Raw genomic sequence first — 25,775 nt, 5'->3', positions numbered from 1 at the left:
TAAAGGATGGCCGGAAGCAGTGCCGGCAGGGCATCAGAGGAGGACTTAGAGCGTGGAGATGCTGTCTCAGGCTAGCCGAGGGCTGCGCTTAAAGGGACCCGACCCCCACCCCGGACAGACAGTTCTCAGGGGTGCCCCGCTTGCAAAGAAGTCCTGGCTTGGAGTGCCCGGAGTACCCATACTGGGCACATCACACCACTCGGCCATCAGCCCGGCTGCACTTGCCGCAGGCTGCCATCTGGGGAGAGGGGGCAATCGGGAGGCTGCAGGAGAGCTTCCACCCCCAGAAGCCCGCAGAGCCAGCCCAGTCCTCCCCATCAGGGGCTCGTGCCCCATTCCTCCCTCACCTCCTTCCACTTACCCCTCCCTAGCCCCCCTTCTTATTGATGTACAAAATAAAGATAACGTTTCTTCCAACATTGACTCTGTCTTTATTGAACAAAACTGGGGGAGACTGGGAAAAGGAGGTGGGAGAGGGGAAGAGAGAGGCTGGGAGGGGGAGGGCAACTACAATGATCAGGGTTGGGAACAGGTCCCATATGAAGAGAGGCTAAAGAGACTGGGACTTTTCAGCTTAGAAAAGAGGAGACGGAGGGGGGACAGGATAGAGGTCTCTAAAAGCAGGAGTTGGGTGGAGAGGGTGCATACAGAAGAGTTCTTCATTAGTTCCCATAAAGAAGGACTAGAGGACACCAAAGGAAAGGAATGGGTAGCAGGCTTCAAACTAGTAACAGAAAGTTCTTCTTCACAAAGCAAAGAGTCAACCTGTAGAATTCCTTGCTGCAGGAGGCTGTGAAGGCTAGAACTAGAACAGAGTTTAAAGGGACGTGAGATCAAGTCATGGTGGTTGGGTCCATGGAGTGCTATTAGCCAGGGGGTAGGAGTGGTGTCCCTGCTCAAGGTTTGTGGAAGGCTGGAGAGGGATGGCACGAGACAAATGGCTTGGTCACTGTCTTCAGTCCTTCCCCTCCAGGGTCCCTAGGGCTGGCCGCTGTCAGCAGACAGGCTACTGGGCTAGATGGACCTTTGGTCTGACCCAGGACTGCCATTGTAAGCTCAGGGCTCAGGGTCAGGGGTCTCAGTGGACCCCCTTGATTTTCATGCACACCTGCTCCTGGGTGGCCAGGCTGGCTGCTCTCCTGCCCTAGACGGCCACTTTCCTGTGCCTAGTGCGGAGATCGTGGACAAGGTCCACGATGTCCGCACTAGCCCAGGCGGGTGCCCGCCTCTTGCGGTCCCGGGCAAGCTCCCGGGAGCTGCCAGCCTGGTCCCGGGAAGAGGGGGAGGGCTGGGAGGCATCGGGTGGGTGGCTCGAGCCGTGCCAGGTGCAGGGTCTGCTGGCTGGGTGCTGGCAGGCTTGCACCTGGCATGGGCACCGTAGCCAGCCCGTGCCCCTTTAAGGGGTCCGGGGCCGGGAGGGGGGCAGACGAGTTTCCCTGGTGTTGGCCAGAGTGGCCACCAGGGAAACCTGGGGAGGGCTAGCCTCCCACTAATTCGAATTAAGGGGCTACACACCCCTTAATTCGAATTAGCTAGTTCGAACTAGGCTTAATCCTTGTAAAATGAGGTTTTCCTAGTTCGAACTAAGCGCTCCGCTAGTTCGAATTAAGTTCGAACTAGCGGAGCGCTAGTGTAGCGCCTATGAAAGTTAGTTCGAACTAACGTCCGTTAGTTCGAACTAACTCTGTAGTGTAGACATACCCTGAATGAGTTGTGGGGAAAACATTTGTCATCTTTTTACTGTACATAATGTCTCACTTCTATGAGGCTGTTGTACTGCAGGCAAAACACAACAGCATGACAATGAATAACATATTAAATACTGCTGAGTCTTTTATAGGGACATTTTTATAGTTCTGTTTGATATAGCAGCTTTCTTCTAAGTACTCTGACACAGACTGCTACATGGTAAAGCATTAATTCAGTAGTATACATTTTTGCAATAAAAATGCACAGTTCACCTAGAGTAATTCAGCAGTAAGTAAGGACTTAAGAGCCTGGAGAGTCTCTTTTCTCTACACAAATGTTCATCGTGTTGTCCAGCCACATGAGTCCACAGCTATTACTCTGCTGACTTTCTGGAATACATTTTAAAAGCAAAAAAATCTGCAGGTACAGAACAACATTATATCCTCCTTTAGGAAATGATGATGTTGTTGGTCTGGGAAACTTGAAAACTGCTAATCAGAATGATGTGGCATTCAGACCACCTATAAGAATACATGGATGCCAGCGTGGAAAAAGCATTGAACAGAACAGATCACCAGAACAACCCACTGACTTTGGAGGTCCTCCGACTAGAGAGAGGAGAGCTTCACAGATCATAACATATGAATAGTTAGGGACACCAATGGATCAATATTTAAATCCAAATTTTGGACTGGTGAGTGGGTTGTCTTCATGTTTGTCCCTTGCTATTTCAAGGACCTATTCCTGTATCTTATCCTGCACTCTGTCCAAATCTGAAGTAATATTGGTAAATAAAGTATTTCATAGTCCTAGATAATTTGTAATTATGTGAATTTAGTATATTTTCTTAATAGCTTGCTGTATACCCAGTGAATTGGAGTTTCCTGGTCATACTATAGTTCATATAAGACATTTTATTACATAAGATATGACTGATTATCTTTGGGGTTTTAACGTATTGAGCTTGGCCATGTCTACACTTCAGAGAAGATTGAAGCTGCCATAGTCGATCTTCCAAAGTTCAAATTAGCAGGTCTAGTGAAGACATGCTCATTCAAACTGAGAGTGAGCTCCTGTCAACGCTGGGAGTCTTGGTCCTACACGGAGTAAGGGAAGTCAAAGGGAGAGGGTGTTCCTTTCGACTTTGCACAGTGTGGATGGCACCAAAATTTGATTTGAGCTACTTCGACTCAAGCTACTCAATTAGCGTAGCTGGAGTTGCATATCTTAATTTGAGTTTATCCCCTAGTGTAGACCTAGCCCTGGATAGCAGAACTGAAATTGCCACAGAAACTTTCCGAAATAAACTGAAAAGTGATGTAGAAGCTTCCATCATCAGAAAATTCTGACAGAGAGAAACCCCAAAAAATGAGGACAACTGTTATGAACTGTGGAACTCATGGATGACAACTAATGAGTCAAATGTATGGACTGTATGTTATATTTTGTTAATACAACAACATTCAGTTTATGAGAGGGGAAGCGTACTATTCAGAATGTCAGAGTTAGATTGACTTGTGCCCCGTCTCTTTAAGATTTGAAGATCTGCTGAAAGGCACAAAGGGGATCGCTCTAGTTTAAGCAACACAGTTGTGTGCATTCTAAAAGGACTAAGCAGCAATGGGACTTGTGCAAGACATAGTTGGTTGGGGTTTATGCTAATTAAATTTCACTCTTGTTTTAAACTGTCCCTGGTCTGGGAGGAAACATAACTTATTTACTTTATAGGCTTGTGTGTATCCCTCATGATCTCACAACACTCCTGTGAGGTAGGGAAGTATTATTATCTTTGTGGCAAAGGGTAATTAAGTGATTTGCCTAAGTTCACACAGAAAGTTTGTGCCAGAGCTGGGGGGAAACTCCAGATTTCTTAGCTTTCAGTTTATTGTTAAATTTCAAGAGCATCCTTTCTCTATTCCTGTGGAAAAGAATGTATACAGGTTGCACGGTATGTATATTTCAAGTGCCCTGTGGGGACATTAGTACATATTCTGTAGAGAGAAGACAAAATTCTTCTTAGATCTAATTAAACTTAGACATGGATTAATACATGGACCTTCAGTTTTTATGGTCTTTGATATAACATGACTAAATATTGATTATTTTTTTTACTACACAAAGCTGTACTCTTAGGGCGTGTCTATACTACAGGGTTTTGTCGATAAAAGTGGACTTTTGTTGACAAAACTATACCTGCGTATACACTGCCACTGAGTTCTGTCAACATAACGTCAACAGAACTCAGCAGTTTTGTCGACGGCTGTAAACCTCATTCTACGAGGAATAATGCCTTTTGTTGACAGAGTTCTGTCGACATAAGGTGTTACTGCATCTACACTGTCCTTTGCGTCTACACTGTCATGTCAACAAAGCGACTTGCTTTGTCGACAGAACTGGATGTAGTGTAGACGCTCTTTGTCGACAGAAGCTTTGTCGACAGTATCTGTCGACAAAGCTTCTGTCGACAAAATCCTGTAGTCTAGATGTACCCTTAATGCACAGCTTGCTATTTTATGGGTTTATATTATTCCCCACTCTTTTCTTCCAAGACCTAATATGTGCAACTGTATAATTTGGTACTTCAGCAAATTAACAGCGATTATATCAACCACTGTAGGTATTCAGAATTTCGGAAGTTTTTTGCACTCTCATAGGCTGTCTGACTATCTGTCTATACATACATACATACATACATATACACTACTCTGCACACAGGTAGGGAATGAAAATAGAGAAGATGAGTACTACTGTGAGATTCTGAGAGGAAAGGATTCTAGAGGAGAGTTATGTATAACACAACACATATTTTATGAAATAATACTAGGACTGAAGTATTTCTAAAAATCTTGATGTACTTAGATATACCAAAGTTCATTATGGCTTAATAGGACAGATACATTGGACTCTACGATATCTTCATTTAAGGTTCACTGACTCCTAGCAGCAAAGAGATGTAGCTTTCAGAAAAATTGAAGTCACCATTGGCCAAGAAAATAACAATCACAGTGTGAAGGTGTGTGCATAAATTGTGTGTCTGGTAACTACACCCCTGCTATAAAATTTGTCACTTACAACTGTCTACTATTTGGTAGTTTCCCAAAGCAGAGAAACTTCAGTAAGCCCATAAAATGTACCCATGGCTATACCAAATGGCTCCTACTATGCAAATCACAAAGCTCTAGAACAGCCCTAGAATGTTCATTTTGAAGAATGCCAGCCAAATGAAGGATTGGGAGGACATAATTATACATCCACAGTCACCAAAGATTTTTAAATGAAGGGATGAAGATGTGACCTGGTATTAGTAAAGATAAGCCTAATAAAGAAAGAAAATAGGAAAAAAACAGGAAAAATGGTCAATGGAAACTTTGGAGGCCCAAATGTGCACTTGCATTTGTGCATGCAAAACTACTGTTGACAGACCAAACTAGGAAACAGTTTATGCTGGTCAACACATGGGCATTGTTACCATGTTGTTTTGTTCATATTCCTGATTGTACGGCACACATTTCAACAAATAGATCTGTAGAATGCAAATAACCAAAGGAGAATGAAACAGAAATCTCTATATATAAAAACAATTTTCCTGTGGACGACAGAATGATGTCATCATGTCATCTATGCCCACAGGCTGGGGGGTAGGCATGGGTGGTGAAAAGAAAGGCAAGCCCCAGCCCCGCTCCTGGAACCAAGCCTCACTCACTCCCAGCCCAGCCCTCACTGGCAGCCACATGCAGATCTGGGGCTGCCGCGCTACGGCCCCAGACTGGCCCTCCTCTCACCAGTGGCCAGGGGGAGAGCCGAGGCTGCCGCGGGCTTGGCCCAGCCCGTCGAGACCCCAAACTCCCATCCCCCTCACTTACCCCCTTCACCGAGACCATGCACCCCCAGCCGCCTCACTGTCCCCTCTGAGATTCCGCACCCCCAGCCTGCTCACTCATACCCCAACCCCCTCATTCACCACCCTGCTGAGACCTCATGCCCCCAGCCACCTCATACATCCCCTCCACTGAGTCCCTGCACCCTCACACACACCCTCCACCAAGACCCTGCAACCCCAGCCTACTCCTTCCCTCTTCCCCCAGCCAGACACCCTGCCTCCAGAGAGAGGGGGGTTGGCAAGCATAAGCCCCTTGTAACAATAGGAAAAAAGTGGCTTATTTCTAATGTTGGGAGCAAGGATTGACTTGTCTCTCTGATGTCATAATCCTATTGCTTATCAGTTATGTCACAATCCCACTGCTCAACAGTCAGTCGTTCATAAGGCAGCAGAAGAAAGGAGAGGAATGTGAAAAGTGGAGAGGGAGGAATAATGAAGAGGGGGAGGAAAAGAGGGGAAGGAAGGGGCCAAAAAGGTCTGGAGTTCTAAGATGACTGACACACTGTATGAAACTCTAGCTGTGCTATTTAGTGGTGGAGTTAAAACATTCCATTGAGTGTGATGTTCCGGAGGAGCCTATCTTCTACCATACAGCCTTCAGTAATCACAATCCCCTATCCTAGTCTTCCTCAACATTTATTTATGAAGTCCAGCTTGGCATGTATTGTGATATAAGAGTGGTAAGTGCTGCTGATATATATGATTATATTTTTGTCTACTGGGTGAGATTTTCAAAGGCACTTAGGGGATTAAGCAGTTAACTGAAAGCTGTATTTGGATGTAGCTAATACCATGAAGGGCCTGATTCTCTCTTGCGCAGCAGAGAGAGAATGAGTATGAGAGTGCTCAGGGAACCAGTTATACATCCTTGATTCTCTGCTAGCACAAATTAAAGTAGCCTGAGGGCTATTGTCATGTGCTCCAGCTGGCAATGGCCCCCAGTAGGGATGCTAGATAGTAGGTGATAGAATAGTCCAGCAACCACATGAAGTCTTATCAGTTTCTCAACTATTCTATAGTTCCTGGAGGTGGGCCAGTAGCCAGTGCACTCCAGCCCCACACCCAGAGAGCCCCTTGGCATCCCGCGCTGCTGCCTCTCCATTAGAGCCAGTCCATGAGGGGAGACGGTTTAAAAACCAGCGGCAACCAGTTTAAATACAGAGGTAGCAATGCGGGGTGGCCGCAGCCCCTGTCCACGTGGGTCCGAGTTCCCCTCAGACAGAGGCAGCGTTGGGGAGGAATGCAAGTAGAGAAGATTAACCAATAAGCCTAGGCCCCAAGTTGCTGGCTGCCAGTAGAAAATAAGCCATTATCCCTGCCCTCCCTCTGCTTTCCCAATCATCTGCCTTCTACACTGGAGACTTCAGGGAAGGTGGTGTGAGATCTATTATCCACCAGCAGTTTCTTTAGGGAACTGCCATCAGGGAGAATAGGGCCAAATTCTGTGCTTCTTTGCATTGTGGTTAGAGTACAAAGGTCCATGTTGGTGGTAGAGTCAATGAATGGTTGTAAGCTATTATGATCCTTGGATGATAACTGCTATCCAAATACACATACTATTATTAATTTTCAAAATCTATGAATTTCTTTTCTCAGACACACAGTCAAGACCGCATTCCCCTATCAGATCGACTATAAGCTTAAGGTATGTGTAAGAAAACCCAAAACAGAAGAGATATGGCAAAATAGATGGGAAAAATACATCATCATCATGCTATATTAAAAGCATTGTCTCCAAACTTGCTAACAAGCACGCAGAAGATCTTCAAAAACATTATAAATATCCATGGACCCATAGATCTGATCTGTTCTGCTGTTTTTCTCTAGTAACTCATTTTAACTATCCCTTACCCCACCAACAATAAAAAACCCTGATAAATTGTATAGAGTTAAGATTAATTGGATCACTTATGGAAACTGATCAGATCTAGATTACTGTAAAACTGCATTAATTGTTGTACATATCAAGTCATTTCAAGCCTTAATATTTTCTTATGGGAATGATTTAGGCAGTGTAATTCACAAAAAGTAGATAAGAGCCTGGAGATTTTTGAAGAACAAATATTTTACTTCGTGAGCAACCAGGGGGACATTTTTGCCAGCCTAATGACCCAGTTTTATCATGAAGCTGGAGATTTTGACACAAGATATTCCCTCTGTGGTTACAGCAGACTCTTTTGTCATTGACAAATAGCATTTCTGAAACATCAAGGTTAAATGGGCAGTCACAGAACAAATGAGGGACACAGAGTTCCTGTGTGCCCTTGGGCAAGACACATAGTATCTGTGCTCTGTTTCTCCATATGTAAAATGGGCATAATTGCAGTGCCCTGGCTCACAGGGTTGACTGAGGATACATACATTAGAGACTGTGAGATGTTCACATATTACCATGATAAGGGCCAGATAAGTATCTACCTAAGTGGGTAGGCACCAACATTGCCCACACAGAACCTTTCCCTAACATGTTTCAAGTGCATTTGGTACTCATGATAGATATCAATTTGACAGTCCCCAAGACTGAAATCTTCCATGCACAGAACAGGAATGATGACGTAGGCAGCAACAGTACAAGCGCCCTACATAGCCCTATTAACGTAATTCCCTTAAAGTGCCCTGTGCCTCTGGGAGAGGGAGGAGACTTTGTGTGCTCCCCCTCCCCAGGACAATTCAGGTCTGGGGGTGGGAGAGTGTGCAAAGTCTCTTGCCTCCCACCCTGCACTCTGCCAAGGGCATGTGGTACCTAGAAGGAACCACCAGCCATTTTGAACAGCTGGTGGTTCCCTCTAGGCCCTGTGCACCCCCGGATAGGGGACGAGACTTCGTGCACTACCCCACCCCCAGGCCAGAAGGGGAGTGCCCGAAGTCATTTGCTGTACAAAATGGCATGTGGCTCCTGGTAGGCATCGCGCGCCCCCAGCGGGGGGAGGGAGCCTCCAGCCACATTGAACAGCGAATGACTCAGCGCACTTCCCTGCCCCAAGGTCTTGATTAGACTGGGGGCCAGGGAGCGGCAGGGCGGGCCACAGGACGGATCAAAAGTCTTGGCAGGCTGGATACAGCCTGCGGGCCCTATCTTGCTCACCCCGATATAGAATTTGAATCCACTTCACTGTAGTCAGTAAGGGTGCATCTACACAGCACCCTTAGCCCAAAATGAGCTCCGCAAATTGCATCGCTTATTTTGAGTGTATTTCAAAATAGCTTATATCGTAATTTGATGCTGCCTGCACAGCGCCAAATTTCAAAATAACTCGCTATTCTGAAATGCCCCTTAACCCTCATGGAATGAGGGCTACCGGGACGTCGGAATAAGCCGCCCATTATTTCGAAATCTATTTTGAAATAATGGACTGTTTCAATAGACGCGGAATAGCTATTTCAGGATACTTTGTGTATCCCGAAATAGCTTCGCAGTATAGATGTACCCTGGGAGTCCTCCAATTGATTTCAGTGGTAATTGGATCAGGCCCCTTATGAAAGGATAGTTCAGTGCCTGAATTTAATCCTTCGACTCTCTGGCACAGATTGTCCCCTCCTATGTTCAAAGTTATGGGAAAAGAATTTTTGTGACGAAAACTCAGTACGGAATTCCTCACAGATAGTCTCCTGAATGGCCCTATTCCAGGATGAGGTATTCCTCTCTGGCGCTTGTGGAAAAGCTGCCTCCAAACCTGGTAGATCCTTCAGGATCCACCAAAGGAGAAAGCTAACTGGGAGGAGGCCCTGCAGCTCCAAATCCTGACCCCTCAACTCTGTTCCCTGACTGTACATGCTCCTGTGGACCCTGGAAGGAGGTGGGGAATCTTCAGAACAATTCATACAGTCTGGAACTCATGAGCCATATCTCTTGTAATTATGGGGCAGACAAGATTCTTATTCCTGAAGATAGAGAACAGCACAGCAGACAAGTAGACACTTAGTACTTGGTACATGAAAAAAATGAATTCAGAATCAAAATGAAATATTTTTTTAACTTTATTGCATGGGAAAGTCTTGTACTTATTTCTCTTGGGGGTGAATAGCCTGTTTGTATGTATATTGGACATTGAGGGCCCAAATCTATTCCCACTGAAGTCAACTTCAAAACTTCCACTGGCTATCATGATGCAGGATCAAAGCCTAAGAAAATTAGATTAAAAGAACTGGAAGCCAAATAATGCACTGGCAGACTTACTTGGCATTGCCTGGGTCTTTTGGGACAGGGCCTTGGGGATGTGGAGGAGGATTCAGGAAGCTGGGGGTCCCCTGCCTGCCTGGAGACCATTTTTCTTCCTCATGAGCCATCCCCCAGCTTGCTCAGGGCCTGTTCTTCCCCCTCCCCGGCCCATCCAGGACCTGTTCTGCTCCCCGCTGTCTACTCCGTCCCCCAAAGCCTGTTTTTCCCTTCCCCCAGACACTCCCCAGCTTGTCTGGGGCCTGTTCTTCCCCCGCTCCTCCCCAGCTACCCTACCAGCCACCAGGGTACTGTTCTCTTTATCCCCTTCAGCACTGCAAGCAAAAGCAGTGAGAAGGGGAAAAGGATTTGGGACAGGGGACTTACTTACTGGTGTGTTGGCAGGCAAGATGGAGAAGCTGGCCCCTCCCTTGGTGATACAGCTGTCCCCAGTGGCCACTCTCCTATCGAGTCCCTCTGAACTGCTGCCCCTCCCTTTGCATGTTATGGAAAACTGTCCTTTTCATGGGGCTTTTGGTTATCTTGCATAACTAAACCCTGACCTTGCTTTAAGTTAGGGTAAGAGGAAGCTGCATACCAAATTTGGTGGCCCTAGCTTAGGAGGAGTTCTTGAACAAATGGACTTGCAAACAGACACGCAGATAGACGCACTCTCTCTATATATATGTATTATCTTACTCTCTCTCTCTGTCTGTCTCTCTCTCTCTCTATATATATATATATAAATAAATTATAGGGCTGATTACACAAACAGACGCACTCTATATATAGATATGTATTATCTTGCCCTAACTAATTATAGGCCTGATCCAAAGCCCACTGAAGTCAATGGAAGGGCTGTAAGTGACTAGTCGACTACCTGATAAGCCAAAGCTTATCAGGTAGTAGAGTCACTTCTCAACTAGTCGCTGTATCAGGCTTAAAAGCCAGTTCTCCCCAGCACCATCTCTGTGGGCGGGGGCATGGGGGAGAGGGGACAGTGGAGGCAGAGATGCAGCAGGGGAAATGGTGCAAGTGGGAACCAAAGCAGTCCACCCTTGCGCGGGGTCCCAACTGCTGCACCTCACCCTTTGAAAAGTACAAGAGCTGCTCATGGCAGAAGAGCTGGTTCATGGCTCTTGTACAGTTCAAAGGGAGAGTCACAGCAGTCAGGACCCAGTGCGAGAGGGGACTGCTTTGGTCCCCACTTGCATGGGTTTCCCACTACGCCTCTTCCATTGAAATGTACCAGAGCTGCGGGTGGCTCTTGTACATTTCAAAGGCAGAGGCACAGCAAGATAGTGAATGCCCCCTTATCGACTAATCGAGTAGTCAAAATCCATCGACTACTTGATTAGCTGATTAATTCAAATTTAACATCCCTAGTCAATGGGAGTCTTTCCGTTTACTTCAATGGGTGTTGGATCAATCCCTAAATGAATATGCTTTAATGTTTTAGAAGACAATTCTAGCCCTACTTTAGTAATGGAATAGATTCTGTAGCAGAAACAAACTGATGGGTTCCAGACAGAAAAGTCCCATGTTAGGAGATAATTTAACGAGATTTTTTGGGTGGAAATTAGAGGAATCTCCTTTCATAAAACTGTGTATAAATGGTTATATGAGCCCATGGCCCTTAAGGCAAGAGTGTAAGAATATGTTATGTTGAGATACCATGATATAGGAGCCTTAAAATATGTCCGAAGATAAACAAATGTTGATAATATAGGTCAAGCAGATTACCAATTATTTTGGTTGCTAAACTATAAATACGCCTGTACTTTTCACCAATTGTCTTATTTTGCCAAGATATTGTCAACTTGCAGATACATTGGTGAAAATGATGTTGCTTCTCTTGTGGTTTGAACTTCTACCAAGGCCTTCTCTTAGTGGGTTGCATCTTTTTGTTAACAAACTGGAGGCAAAAGTCCTGCCAATTGAAAATAAAATGAAATTATGTGTAATGATAACTACCCCAACGTGTACCAAACTGCAAACCCAACTGTCCCTATTGCTCTTGTGTCCTGATGAGCTGCAATCTCAGAGCCTGTCCAACCTGTTATATACAGCAAATAGAAATGGCAAGCACTGAATAGACAATGAAATGACTTCACATTCTTAAGGCAGTATTGAATAGATCAGTGTTTCTCAGTGACTGTCACTGGTTCCTGAAATGTAACAAATTGGTCCTTTGTGGCAAAAAAGTTTGAGAAACACAGGAATACAAAATGTTATGTATGGTAGAAGATTACTCCATTTGATGGTGGCATTGTTTGGCTACATGAGGCAGGTCCAAAGACCACTTTATGCTTACTAGATTTAGTAATAAGCAGAGTGTCTATAAGTGACATAAGCTAAATAAAGAAACAAGCTCTCATTTGGGGGGCGGGACTCAAAAGTCTCCCTTTCTGGCTAATAATAGTTTTGAAATTAAAACTGTTTTGAGAGAAGAAAAGGGCAAGAATGAAAGACACAAACTAGGAAGGTGATTGCAGGTAACAGGCTGGGACTGCAAATTAGTGTAACAGAAAAGCAAAACAGAAAGATCACTCAGTAGGAATGAGTGAATGACAAGGACAGAAGAGCATGACAAGAAATTCATACAGCAGTGATTCAGGGAATCTAGACAGAAAGCTACCAGCTGATGAGGCCCAGAAAAAGAATTACATCAGAAGATGAGGGAAAGAAATCTACTAAAACTTCATCTACACGATAGAAAAAAGCCATGTTTAAGTAAGAAGGCTCCAGTGTGCTCATCCCACATGATTCTATAGGCTGTTTCTACACTGCATAGTAACTCGAAATAAAATACACAATTTGAGCTACACAAGTTGCATAACTTATTTCAATGCTATTTCAAAATAGCTTATTTCTTCATTTGGTGCTATTGCGCCAAATTTCAAAATAAAGTGCTATTCTGAAACGTTCCTTACTCCTTGTAGAATGAGGTTTACAGGAACATTGGAATAGCAAGCCCAAAATAACTGGCTTGCTGTGAAGACGCAGGATAGCTATTTTGGGATACTCCGGTATCCCGAAATAGCATTGCAGTGTAGATGACCCTATGGGTATGTCTAGACTACATGGCTCCGTCGATGGAGCCATGTAGATGAGTTTACTAGACATAAGAAAATGAAGCAGTGATTTAAATAATCGCTGCTTCATTTACATCAAAATGGCCGCCGCGCTTAGCCAATCAGCTGTTTGGCGGCACAGCAAGGTAGTCTGGACGCGCTGTGGTCGACAAGGGAAGCCTTTGTCGACTGCTCCGGTAAATGGGAAGCTATTCCAAAATTGATTGCACTATGTCATGAATATCTAAAATCCTGTCCCTCTGAAAATAGTAGCTAAGGCATAATAGGATACCTGCATAAACTTTCCAATGATGCAATAACACAGCGTGCAAGCATGGATTGGTCAACAAAATCAACACAAAAATATACCAGACTAAACGATGGTATGTGCACACATAGGGTATGTCTAGAGAACTGGAAAATAAAATAACTGGTTAACCCAGCTACAAATGGGAAAGGTGTGATTAAAGAGGGAAGACCCAAAGCAAGAGAGGAAACCTCTGTTTTCTCACTGGAAGAACTAAAGAAGGATAGCGTCATACTGCCCTAAAATCAAGTAAGATGAGAAAAGAAAGAGATCTGTGAGGCCTCAACTCTCAAAAATGAGAAAGGATCAGAAACCAGCCAGAACCCAGTTGCAGCCTAATTGTATTACAGACCAGGTAATACAGTGCACCCACACAGTTAGAAACCATGGATTAATATTTTGTGAGTAGACACAAACAAGGGGGAGAATCAATTGCAGGACCACCTGGTTGCAAAATCAAGCAAAATGTGCAGTGTAAAGACTCATTTACATATTAACTCTTCCCATGTTCAGGAAGGTTACAATAAAATTGTCTTCTGATAATGCTGAAATACAGTTGTGTCTTGCAGGGCAGATGCTATAGCACTGTATTTCAACTGTGTTCCCAAATAGTGCTACAACTCTTCGAAAGTGTAAAGCTGTGCAGAGCTTGGGATTTCAGACAATACATGTTCACACTGCAAGAGCAATGCATGTTTTAACCATGCCAATGGGCTACTGTTTTTGTAACCAGCTCAAATCTGGAAACAAGGAACAGTTGGCTCATTGGTGCCAAATCCTTGCTAGGTTCTAAACTCCTGCACAGTCCTGAGCTTTTCATTTCCATTGAAATTAATGAGAGACCAGGGCACCCATCACCCAGCAGCCAGTGCATAATGCCTCACAGGATCATGACCCTTTGTCCTAATGTACTTAGGGTACGTCTACACTGCACTGCTATTTCAGGATATCAGAGTATCCCGAAATAGCTATTCCACATCTTCACATCAAGCCCATTATTTCGGGCTCGCTATTCTGATGTCCCTATAAACCTCATTCTACGAGGAGAAAGGGACATTTTGGAATAGCACCTTATGTCAAAATTTAGTACTGTGTAGACAGCGCCAAATGACAAAACAAATTATTTTGAAAAAGCATCTAAATAAGATAAGCTATTTACATAGTTCAAATTGCATATTTTATTTCAAGTTACGGTGCAGTGTAGATGCACCCTTATGGTGTTAGTTCCCTTATTGCTTGTTCTAGACTGCAACTCCTTACTGTGTGCGTCCTCAACACATCTCTCACTCTTGCTTTCTCCACAGAGCACGTGCAGGAGTATTCTATACTCTTCGTTTTGAAAATCAAACTTGCTACTTTTACCTCACTATTAAGAAAAATAATTATCCCATCCCAAACTACTTACTTGAAATTTACCATTTCATCTTCAGACTTTTGCTCCTCCTCAGCAATGTTTTAGAGGAAATAGATTTCCACCATTTTTTGCAGTCAAGCCTTTGAACTTTTGTATCCTAATTGGCTGATTTCTGATCCTTTCTTAGTTTTGAGAGTAGAGACCTCACAGATCCCTCCCTTTCCTCATCCTACTTGATTTCAGGGCAGTATGACACTATCCTTCCTTAGTTTCTCCAGGGAGAAAACAGAGGTTTCCTCTCTTGCTTTGGGTCTTCTCTCCTTAATCACACCTTTCCCATTTGTAGTGGACCAAGATTTTTACACCTATCGCCTCCGTTAATATGAGACACTCTCCTTGGATCTCTTCTCTGTGTAACTTCTCCCTTGAGGATAATTCACTGCTAGTTTCAAATGCAGAAACTGTCTATGAAGATGACACACTTAACATCTTCAGTTATCTCCCTATTTTCTATGTCACTTCCTGTGGCTCTCTCAGCTTCTAGTTACATTATAATTTCCTAATTTTGAATGATTCAAGAAGGAAAGTCCACGAGTCTCAAGTTTCTGGCTCCACTGAGTATCACTTCCTTTAACTCATGCATTTCTCCACTGTCAAAACAGTTCTCATTTTCATGTGTTCACACTGAATGCTTGAGCAATCTTCCACACCTGGAAACTCTGCATCCTTTCAGGTTTCAATGAATGCCTACAGCAGCTGTCCAGGTTCATTCACTTCCTGCCTGCATCATCTCCTCCTCCTCCTCCTCCTCTTCAGTATTCTCATTTTCCTGCTGCATGGCCAGCAATGCTGCTGGTTTTGCAAATATAGAAGAATCAGTTATCCGGTTTCTGCAATAGACACAAGCATTCCACTGATGTGTTCAGCATCCATATTTCTGATGGTGAGATGATGAAGAGATTGAAAACATGCACGAAGGAGAATAGATTATTGGATGGCCCAAAGAGAAACATGGGAATTTTAAAAATGGTATGAAAAAGAGAAGATTATGGGACAGAACAGAAGATATGATGGGAACTTGATCCCAAACTGGCCCCATTCCCTAAGAAGTGTGCTGGAATCTCACTATACACCACAACAATTTCCCACAAAGTATGCCAGACAGTGGTGTAATGCCAACCCACAATATCTTTTGCCAGTACAATCTGGCACTGTTAGGTAGCACTGCGCTAGCAAAGGCTATCAAATATGAATATACTCTACAGCGATTTTGGCAGACACTTGCCAGCAGACATTTTACCAATAAAACTTTCTATTGTAGATAGACGTGGTTTCAGATACCATGGCCCGAAACCTAGAAGTCATCATTCAGAAGTCATGCTGAACCTCTCCCCCTTTCTGAATCTCCTGTCTTTAAGTCTATTATTGAATCATCTGTACTTTTGATTTTATCTCTTGTGAAATCTTGATCTATGTCCTGTTGCAATCCTCTCTTTATGATGTTCCCAAATTCCTATTATCCAAACTGAGAGATTCTAAAATACAACAATGTGGCTAAAATTTCCCTTTGAAAACTGGGAACATATCCTATCCATTTCACCTTCCCTGACTTCTCCATTTCTCAGTCTATTTCAAAATTGTTGTTCCCCCCTTAAAAAGTCTCTGTGGAATCACTTTACCTTATTTTTTCTAATGTATCATCCACCTATTTTCTTTCGTTACCTCCAGTCTTGACCTTTCCCCTCAACTTTCCTCAGCTGAGGTTGCTCTTTTGCTTGTGCTGTTTTATTTATCTGAAATTCTCACCTCTCCTACCTGCCTTCAAGCTATTGAGTCATTCATCCTCTTTAAATCTCATTTTAAAACCTTCCTTTATGCTTTAATTTACAGTTGACTCTGTGTGGTTATATGATGCTGTAAACTGAAGATGCTATATAAAAATCAGTATATAAAAATAAGATGTAGTATATTGTCTGAGTTCTCCATGGGAAAATAAAACTGCTGTGACATATTGTAGAGAACTATAAGATATTCAAAAGCTGGAGCTGACTTTTTATAGGGGACATAAAGTAGCTAAACTAAACTAAAAGCAAGTGACCATGAATGTTTTTGATTAACTGACTGACTTGACTATATACTTTTAGCATCCATAGAACAATAAAAAGGTTGCACTGCAAAATTTATCCCAGTTTAGTAAACCAGAGTCATTCTTGTTTTCTCAGTAAACTCCAAACATCTTCCTATACAGAAGTGAGTAGAGTGGACAGCTGAAAAGATTAAACTGTAAAATCTTTGTAGCAGCAGTCAAATAAATAGATAATGAAAGGGGGAAATACTAACAGCTCGTGCTGTTTTCAAGTGAGCAGAATCTTTTAATCAGGGTGACTTCAAAGGGGATGCCACAGGAATGTTCCTCTCTCCCCATAGAGCACTCTGCTGCAAAGTTGTTTGAATATAAGGTTGCATGCGTCAGTGAATTAGTTGTGAAATATTCCTGGAATGGGAAGAAGCCACGCAAAGGTCTTGAAGCTCTGGTCCGAGGTAAATAATACGTCACGAAACGTGTAACAATCACACCACCCACGGAAACAGACCTGCCAGGTCTTAATTAATTTGGAAGATGGTTCCAGCCTTTATTTTTGGACCAACATCCCTGGCCCATCTTAAAACAGAATCGCTTGTTTTTAAATCTCCCCCATTTAGATCGCCACTGTGGAAGAAGACAGAGCTCTTCAGAGAAATATAGAGGGAGAGGAAGGGGATTTGGTGCCCTGCCTGGGGAGTTACTGAACGTTTAATGCATGGGAATGGCTGCGGGGGGAGACGTGAGGTATTTCCCTGGCTTGTGATTACCAATATATTTTTGCTTTGTGTTATGATTCATGTTACAGTTGACACAAAACTGCTTCCTATTTGGCACTGTGCCCCTTGCCTTCTTCCTCCCCCATCCCCTTTCTCCTTCCTTCATTCCTACCCATCAGCGCTACCCCTGCCACCCTTTCCCCGCTCTCCTATCCCACCCTCTTCTCACCACACTTGGCGCTCGCCTCCCTACTCCCCCAAGACTCTGCCACTCCCCCCCCACAGGGTCAGGTAGTTGCTGTCCCTTTAAATCCTCAGTCCAGCGCTGTGGTTCACGTCGCCGCCGTCCCCTGTAATAATTAGTTGCGGGAGCTGGGGCCGCCACCCTCCCTTCCTCCCTGCCGGCTCCGCCAATCAGCGCCCGTCCGCGTCACTCTCCGGGCAACGAAACAGGAAAAAAAAAAGTTTAGTAAAGAGCGAGCGAGTGGGGCCAGCGGCGGCGGCCGGGCGGAGTGGGGGCTTCAGCGGGCCCCGGAGCCAGGTGAGAGCGCGGTCGGGAGGCTAGGGAGGCTGCGGGGGGGGAGAGTCCCCCCCCCCCCGGCACTGTGGCAGGGCTCCTTGGAGTGACCGCGGGGGGCGGAGCGAGGGGGGACCCCCCCACCGCAGAGGGGAGTGACGGGGTCCTGGAATGGGGCGAGGGGCTGTGGGGCCAGTGGGGCCGTGCAGCGGGGGGACCCCGGGAAAAGTAAAGGGGGCGGCTCTACAGAGGAATATGGGGGTTGTGGGGCCGCACACAGACACAGGAAGTGAGTCAGGTGCCCCCCTGACCGCAGAGGGGAGAGAAAGGGGGGGGGGGGCGAAAGGGGAGGCGCCCTGACCGGGGGGGGGGCGATGTGAGGGGGCGCACTGACCGTAGAAGGGTGAAGTGAGGGGGATCCCTAACCCCAGAGGCGGTGATGGGGGGGGGGGGTCCTGGAATGAGGAAGGGGGGAGTTGTGGGGTAAGTGGGGCTCTGCAGTAGGGGGCTCTGGGTAAGGTAAAGGAAGGCTAAGGAGGTGGCCCTACAAAGGAATATGGGGGATGTGGGGCCCCACACACTCACAGGAAGTGAGTCAGGTCCTCCCCGACTGCAGAGGGGAGGGTGTTTGGGGGGCAAATGAGGGGAAGTGCCCTGACCGCAGAGGAGGGTGAGGATGGAGTGATGGGGGTCCTGGAATGAGGAGAGGGGCTGTGGGGTAAGTGGGGCCCTGCATTGGTGGGACCCTGGGAAATGTAAAGGAAGGCTAAGGAGGTGGCCCTACACAGGAATGTGGGGCCACATACACTCACAGGAAGTGAGCCTCACCCAAGGAAGGTGTTGTTGCCCCCAGCCCAAGTGTGTCTGTTTGTGTGTATGAGTCAGGTGAGTGTCCAGGAAGGCGCATCAGGCTGTGTGGCTCAGTGTCTAGGGCTTCCTGTAATATGTGGGGCCTTGAGGGTGGGATGGTGTCCATGAGACTTCAATTCAGACTTGGTCTGTCAGATACAGAGGGCTGAAAGGGTCAAAAATAGAGTTTCTCACAGTGTGTTGTGTTTCATTGGTGAGTTCTCAATGTTTTTGGTTGTTCCTTCTCTTTCCACCCCCAACACTAATAGTGTAAAACCCCAAGGGCAATTGTATAAGGGTAGAAGTTTAGACTAGTGTCCTACAGTGACAATCCCTTATCTCCTTCCCTCATTACTCAAATTGTTTGCAAGTATGTTGGCTTCTTCCCTTGAGATGGCTGAATTTCACAGGTGATGTAATTTCTCAGTTTCATAGTTTTATATCATCTTTCAGAACAAAAGGTGCTCCATAGAGGTGGTCAAAATAGTTTGTCTTGATTAATTTAAACAATACAAGATGCATTTTTTAGAGAGTTTTCATAAAGTAATTTTTCAATTAGCTCTATTGCTATGTAAACAGGGACTGCTGTTTCTATTGAAAGGGTAGGAATTGAATTTTTATGCCTGTGTATGTTTATACAGCAACTAGCACAGTTTAGTTCCAATAGGGATTAAAACCTTAGGATAGTACTAAATATAAATATTTACTACATAGGTGGCTACAGTCCTGTATACCTGGCTGTTTGGGAGCACATGGATCAATTTTGCTTCCTGAATAATCTAAATTGTGGTACGAAGCTCTTACTTGAACCAGTATGTGTGGTTGATATGGGATTTTATTTTAAAATACTAATTTTTTCCCCCTAGACCCTACAGTTGTGAAAACAACCTTCCAAATGTAACTTTGATGCAGTTACATCTCTTTCTAGTCTTGGGGAAAAACCTGAAATATTGGGTCTCAGTGGTATGAACATCCTCTTTGTCTCACTGGGTTGTTAACTCTGAAAGAATGACTGCCAAAGGTCAGCATTAATTATCTCACTGATCTTTTTTACAAAAGCATACAGCAAATGTATTTATGTAGTGGCTGATAGTCATCAGGATTGGCAGTGGCAGCAGCAGCTGCACTTCTTTTTCACAGAGTTTAAAAAAGTACACTACTGCATGTCTTGTATTGTAGTCCTTTCTCTGACTCTTCAGTCACAGAACAAGTCCAGATAAAATCTGTGCCCAAAATGCATGAGGGGGGAGGGAACAAGCTGGTGAGGATCTATTCTCAATTATTGTTAAAATTCCGCTCCCATCACAATAATGAGGGTAGTATATATCCCTGACCTTTAATGCTGATATTCAGTCCTCTCCATTTCATCCAATTATTCCTTGTTTGAGCCCTTTGGTTCCACCTTAAATAATTCCTTTGTTAGTATATTTACACTCTTCTTGAGTTCCAAATGGTTAAGCATATCAAAAAAGATATAATGGCATTGGAAAAGGTTCACAAAGGCCAAAAAAGGATCAGGGGTTTGGAATGGGTGCCATCTGAAGAGAGATTAAAAAGACTGGAACTTTTCATTTTAGAAAAGAGGAAACTAAGAGTGGGATATGATAGAGGTCTATAAAATCATGACAGGTACTGAGAGAGTAAATAAGGAAAAGTTATGGGAACACGTAAATAACATAAGAACTAGGCATCACCAAACAAAATTAATATGTAGCAAGTTTGAAACAAACAAAAGGAAGTTTTTCTTCACCCAGCACACACTGAACCTGTGAAACTCCTTGCCAGAGGATGTTGTGAAGACCAGGACTTTAAGGGTACATCTACTCAGCAGTGTTATTTCAAAATAACTGATGTTATTTTGAAATAACATAGTCTGCATCTACACTAGAAGCAGTTATTTTGACATAATACCAAAAGAATGTCGAGCTTCTTTCTTCAACTTTGGTAACCCTCTTTTTACGAGGAGTAAGGGAAGTCAGAGGAAGAGTGCTCTTTCTCAGCCTTCCTGCTTTGTACACAGCGCCAAAAGCTAAAATAAGCTATTTTAACTTAAGCTATGCAATTGATGAAGCTCAAGTTGCATAGCTTATTTCGGCTTTAGCCCTTCTGTGTAGACATACCCTAACAGGATTCAAAAAAGAACTAATTAGTTCATGGAGATTAGGTCCATCAATACTTATTGACCAGGATGGATAGGATTGGTGTCCCTGGCTTCTGTGTGGCAGAGGCTGGAAATGGATGACAGGGGAGGGATCGCTGTTCTGTTAATTTCATCTAGGGCATTGGCCACTGTTGGGAGACAGGATGCTGAGCTGGATGGACCTTTCGTCTGACCCAGTATGGCCGTTCTTGTGTTCTTATCCTTTCCCTCAGATGAGCAGCAGTTGTACGTACAGTACAAATCTCACCCCCTCTCCACTGCCGCCCAGGGGGTGCCGGATTATCGTATATGCCGGAGTATTGGGAGGTACTCCAGCAGGGTGCTGTGACGGGTCTGCCGGGATCCGCACTGCGTGGGGGGGTCGGTGGGGAACAGCATGGAGAGGGGTGAACCCTCCGCCATGTTCCTGGGAGGGGGTGGAAACCCCATGCAGCTGGCTTGCAAGCGGTGGCGGCGGAGAGGGGGCGAGAAGCAGGCAGCTGTTTAAGGCGGGCGGGATCAGGGGGTTGGCAGGGAACGCTGCCTGCCTCTCGCTCCCTCACCGCCACCGCCGCTTATAAGCTGGAGGGTGAGTTTCCCCGCTTGCAAGCCGGCTGGGTGGGGCTTCCACCACCTCCCCACAACACGGCAGAGGGTTCGCCTCCTCCCCCCCTGCCTGCCTGCCTGAAACAGCTGCCTGCCCCTTGCCCCCTCTCCACCGCCGCCTCTGGGCAGCTCCAATTGTCCGGCTGGCTGGAGCACTTCCGGGTTCCAGTTGGTTCCGGACTGTCAGGAGTGTCGGACCACTGGATGCCGGACAATTGGAGCTTTACTGTATATAGTTCTGTACCTTTTTTCCCAATCTCTTAACCATTCCCTCTCCTTGATAATTTTTATTGCTGATCTTTGAATTCTCTTTAATCTATTGATATCTTTCTGGTAGTGATGTCCATGGAAATGTTCTTTGCATTAGATAGGGTTTCCAGTGTGTCATAAAGAAGGGGATAGTCCCGTCTCTCTTGTTCATGTGATGCCTTTTTGTTCTGCCTGAAATGTCACTCTGTGGTGTCTGTGTAGCTTCTTTTTTCACTGACATACAGCAGCAAGTTTATATCCAATTTGATACACACTACTACTCCTCTATCACTTTTGACGTGAGTGCTTTTCAAGTGTCTCCTTCATCACTGAATAGTTGTGATTATTTATTTATTTATTTTTTACTCCAGCTTTCATTACTTAGAGAAATCATTCTCAGGAAATAGTTTGGATTCCTTGTGCCTTCAGGTCTCTTTGTAGTGTTTTTGTAGTGTAGTGCTTCATAAGCAATTAGTTTGGTACATATAGAAAGCGGCTTCTAGTTTGGCATGTTGTTTTGCTCTCAACTCAAATGACATATATTTGAAAATATGAAAACTTACAGTAGTTATAAATTCAACATCTGAAATTGAACAAAATAATATACAAATAACTTTAAAAAGACTGTAGTAAGTTATCAGAAGAGGACAGAAATATTAACACACGCTACTGAGAAGTTACTATGGTTACTGATTAGGGTACCTCCTGTTCCTGTGAAAATGTGTGCCTTTTCTCAGCAACTTATATTAATCACTTCTCTTTAAAGAATTGTAAGAACACTTGTTAGCTAATTGGGATAAAGCTGTGCACTAGCTCTTGAGTAGCCTTTCTGAATCCTGTGTTAAACAAATTTTGGCTTGTTGTATACAGGCTTACTGGACACACTTACTTTGGTGTAGAGAAAAGGGCAAACATTGATTATATACATACTCTAAGGCCATTGAATTGAGCATGCTCAATCCTGCTGTAGGATACTGCTGTCCCACCTGAGAGAGATGGCTGTTGTCGCAAGAAATGGTCTGGATTCTTCCACAGGGGCTGTAGCCAAAAGGTCTGTGTTATGTCTACCACCAGGACTTTCACCTGAATCGTTCTGTAATAGTCACTACTCTTTTCTTTGATACCATAATCCTTTGGAGTGTTTGAGGCTTTATGAAGCTACAGTTGTCAGGAAGATGTAGCCAATATTCAACTGTTTACCCTTCACAAAATCTGTCACCCAGATAGCCACTTTCTAACCTAGATGCTGGGCTGTTGCTACTCTGTACTGTTTTATGCTTCAAGGCAGAAAGAAGCCCTTTGAGATGCTTTCTGCCATGCAGATAGTTTTGGACTGTTGGAGACCTGCCTATTGCATCAGTCACAAAAACACATTTGATCTTCTGTAGCTAGAAGATCTGAGGCCTGGCCTTGGTCTTATGTACTTTTGTTATTTCCAGACTTAATATTGAATAGCTAAGGTCATCTTGGATTGAAAACACCAAGAAAAGCACTAGAAAGATTGGAAGGTTACCTGGAGCACATCTGTATACTGCTCATTCTGATGGCTTCCTGCTGAACAAATAGCTTCAAGGTCTTGATTCTAATCCTTTGGTTTTACACTAGAATACCTGAAGTATTGCTTAACCATCCAGGTGCTTGTCTGCCACTGACAGTTTTGCTCCTTTTGAATAATGGAATTGTATACCACTAAGGAGAAGCTTCACATGGGAGAGTCATGGAATTTACTCCCACAGGATCAGAGGATGAGTTCAAAACTAACTTCAAAACTTTCAGCTGAAAATGCAAATCTTTATTCTTTGATCTTTCCACACAGCAACTCATAACCTACTAGCATATCTACAAAATGCAATCTCATGCAACTAACTCATGCCAGGGAGAAACTGGTATAAATAGAATATATCTGTGATGTAAATCAGTCTCTCCTTTGAGGATGGTACCCAGATACCATGCCTATCACCATACTTTAAGAACGTTAACAGAATAATGTTTGGCATATACCTTTGAAACAGTGATTTACGTGTTCATGTAGTTGTGGCACTAGTGTACACGTAATTTTGAGAAAATGTCTCTTTTTATTGAATTTAATGCATTGAGAGAGAATCTAGTCATAGGCTTACTGTTTTCAAAATTATTAAGAATAGTAAACTTTTTGAATATAGCATCTTCAGAAGCATAATTGCTAGTTGTGTAAATATTCACAGATTTGCCTTGGATGGGAAAGAATGACAAGCTAAATATCTACCTTTTAATCTTAAGTGTTAGTACTAGTTAGCAGTGGAGAGCAAGTTAAAAGATAGAGCTGCATTTCTTAAACACCCTCCTCCCCCGCTCCACACGCACACACCCATAACAGTACAGACATATTGAAGACCTTTTTCCACTGTGCAGGTAAAGAACATGAAAGCTGTGGTTTCTTATATTGCTTTGTCACTTATTAGCTTTGGAAATCTAAAGGTAAATATTATGTATTTCCTAAGACTCCTTCACAACTGGCACCAACTTTTGGCAGGCTTTTGTGTTTCACACATGTACTGTATGTAGAAAACAGGACTGAGACTTACATGTTTTACATAGATCACTGAACAAGGATCAGAGGGCCGCTTTTGATCACTACTTTTTTGTTCTGTTTTAATCTGGTGATTTAAATGTAAAACAGACAGCTCTTCTTTTCCTGAGGCCAAGTCTACATTGGCACTTTACAGCGTTCTAACTTTCTGGCTCATGGGTGTGAAAAAACACAACAAGGAACAGTGTTCCTAGTGCTGCTAGCAACTCCCCTCGCAGAGGTGGTTTTCATAGAGCGCTGAGAGAACTCTCTCTCCTCACTTGTGCCGTGGACACTTTCAGTTTAAAATGCTGCCGTGCTTTAAACTGTTAAGTGTAGAGAAAATCTGAGTTAAGCCTCACTAACTTCCTGTATCTTATGTTCTTAATATTGCAGGAGAAATGGACTTCTGGGGTTTCTACAATTAACATAATGAAATGATACTAAGGGCGCATCAACACTGCACCCGTAGCTCGAAATAAGCTACACAATTTGAGCTATGCAAACTGTGTAGTTTATTTCGAATTAATTTCGAAATAGCATATTTCAAAATTTGTCACTGTCTACACAGCACTTATTTCAAAATAAATTGCTATTCTGAAACATCTCTTACACCTGATGAAATGAGGTTCACAAGAATGTCAGAATGTCACGCCCATTATATTTTGAAATAATGGGCACACTTAAAAGATGTGGACTAGCTATTTTAGGATACCTCTGGTATTCCAAAATAGCACTGCATTGTAGACATAACCTAAGGACCTTCCTTTCTTATTCCTTTTTCCAGTGCAAGTTAAAGCAGCAGCTAGGATGACCAGGTGTCTCTTTCGACCAGAACACCCAGTCAAAAAGGGATCCTTGTGGTTCCAGTTAGCACTGCTGACTATCTGGCAGTCAGTGCAGCATAGTGTGGTGGCAGGTTCCTTGCTAGCCTCCACATCATGCAGCTCCTGGGAAGCCTGTGTAGGGCAGCCAGGGGACTCTGCATGCTGTCCCTGCTCCAAGTACCACCCCTGCCACTCCCATTCACCAGGTTCTGCAGCCAATGGGAGCTGCAGGAGCAGTGACTGCAGACAGGACAATGTGGGAACATGCCACTGATTCTGGGAGCTGCTTAGAGTAAGTGCTGCCTGGAGCTTGCACCCCTGAGCCTCTGTCCCTGCCCTGATTTCCCCCTCCCATTCTCTGAACCATTTAATCCTTCACAGGAGTAGCCGAGTTAGTCTGTACAGGATAAACTTAAAAAACAACGTAGTCTGGTAACACTTTAAAGACTAACAAAACATGTAGATGGTATTATGAGCTTTTGTGGGCACTGCCCTGGAGTCCTCTCCTACACCTGAACCCTCTCATCTCTGGCCCCACATTAGATCCCACACACCCAGTTGAAGCTCTTCCCTCTCCCACCCCACACCCAACTCCTTGCACCAGCCCAGAACTCCCTTCTGAATTCCTCATCCCCAGCCCCACCCCATAGCCCACACTTCCAGCTGGAGCCCCCACCCCTGAGTGAGTTAGTGAGGGAGAAGAGAGTAAGCCACGGGCATGGGGTGGAAAGTGCAGGGGCATGGATGGCCTTGGAGAAGGAGTGAGACATGGGCAAG

At 44.3% G+C, this 25,775-nt stretch overlaps 1 protein-coding gene across 4 annotated transcripts in view; it reads left to right on the top strand.

The window, feature by feature from the left end:
- Positions 1 to 3,569: 3,569 nt before the first annotated feature.
- ZFAND6 (zinc finger AN1-type containing 6) overlaps positions 3,570 to 25,775 on the top strand; it is a 78,034-nt gene continuing 55,828 nt past the window's right edge. The window contains exons 1-3 of one of the 4 annotated variants that reach the window (XM_089782064.1): positions 6,028 to 6,249; positions 7,166 to 7,214; positions 17,164 to 17,290. The gene's annotated coding sequence lies outside the window, so the exon portion shown is untranslated. Of the gene's footprint in view, positions 3,638 to 6,027; positions 6,250 to 7,165; positions 7,215 to 17,163; positions 17,291 to 17,647; positions 17,804 to 25,775 lie in introns of those variants that run through there. The other 3 variants (XM_025179550.3, XM_025179548.3, XM_075897101.2) reach the window with 3 other exon arrangements.

This window comes from Pelodiscus sinensis, chromosome 14 (genome assembly GCF_052426305.1).
Source record: "Pelodiscus sinensis isolate ZL-2025 chromosome 14, ASM5242630v1, whole genome shotgun sequence".
Classification (NCBI taxonomy): Eukaryota; Metazoa; Chordata; order Testudines; family Trionychidae; genus Pelodiscus; species Pelodiscus sinensis.
Note: the sequence above shows the minus strand (reverse complement) of the source record. Positions and strands in the feature narration are given on the sequence as shown.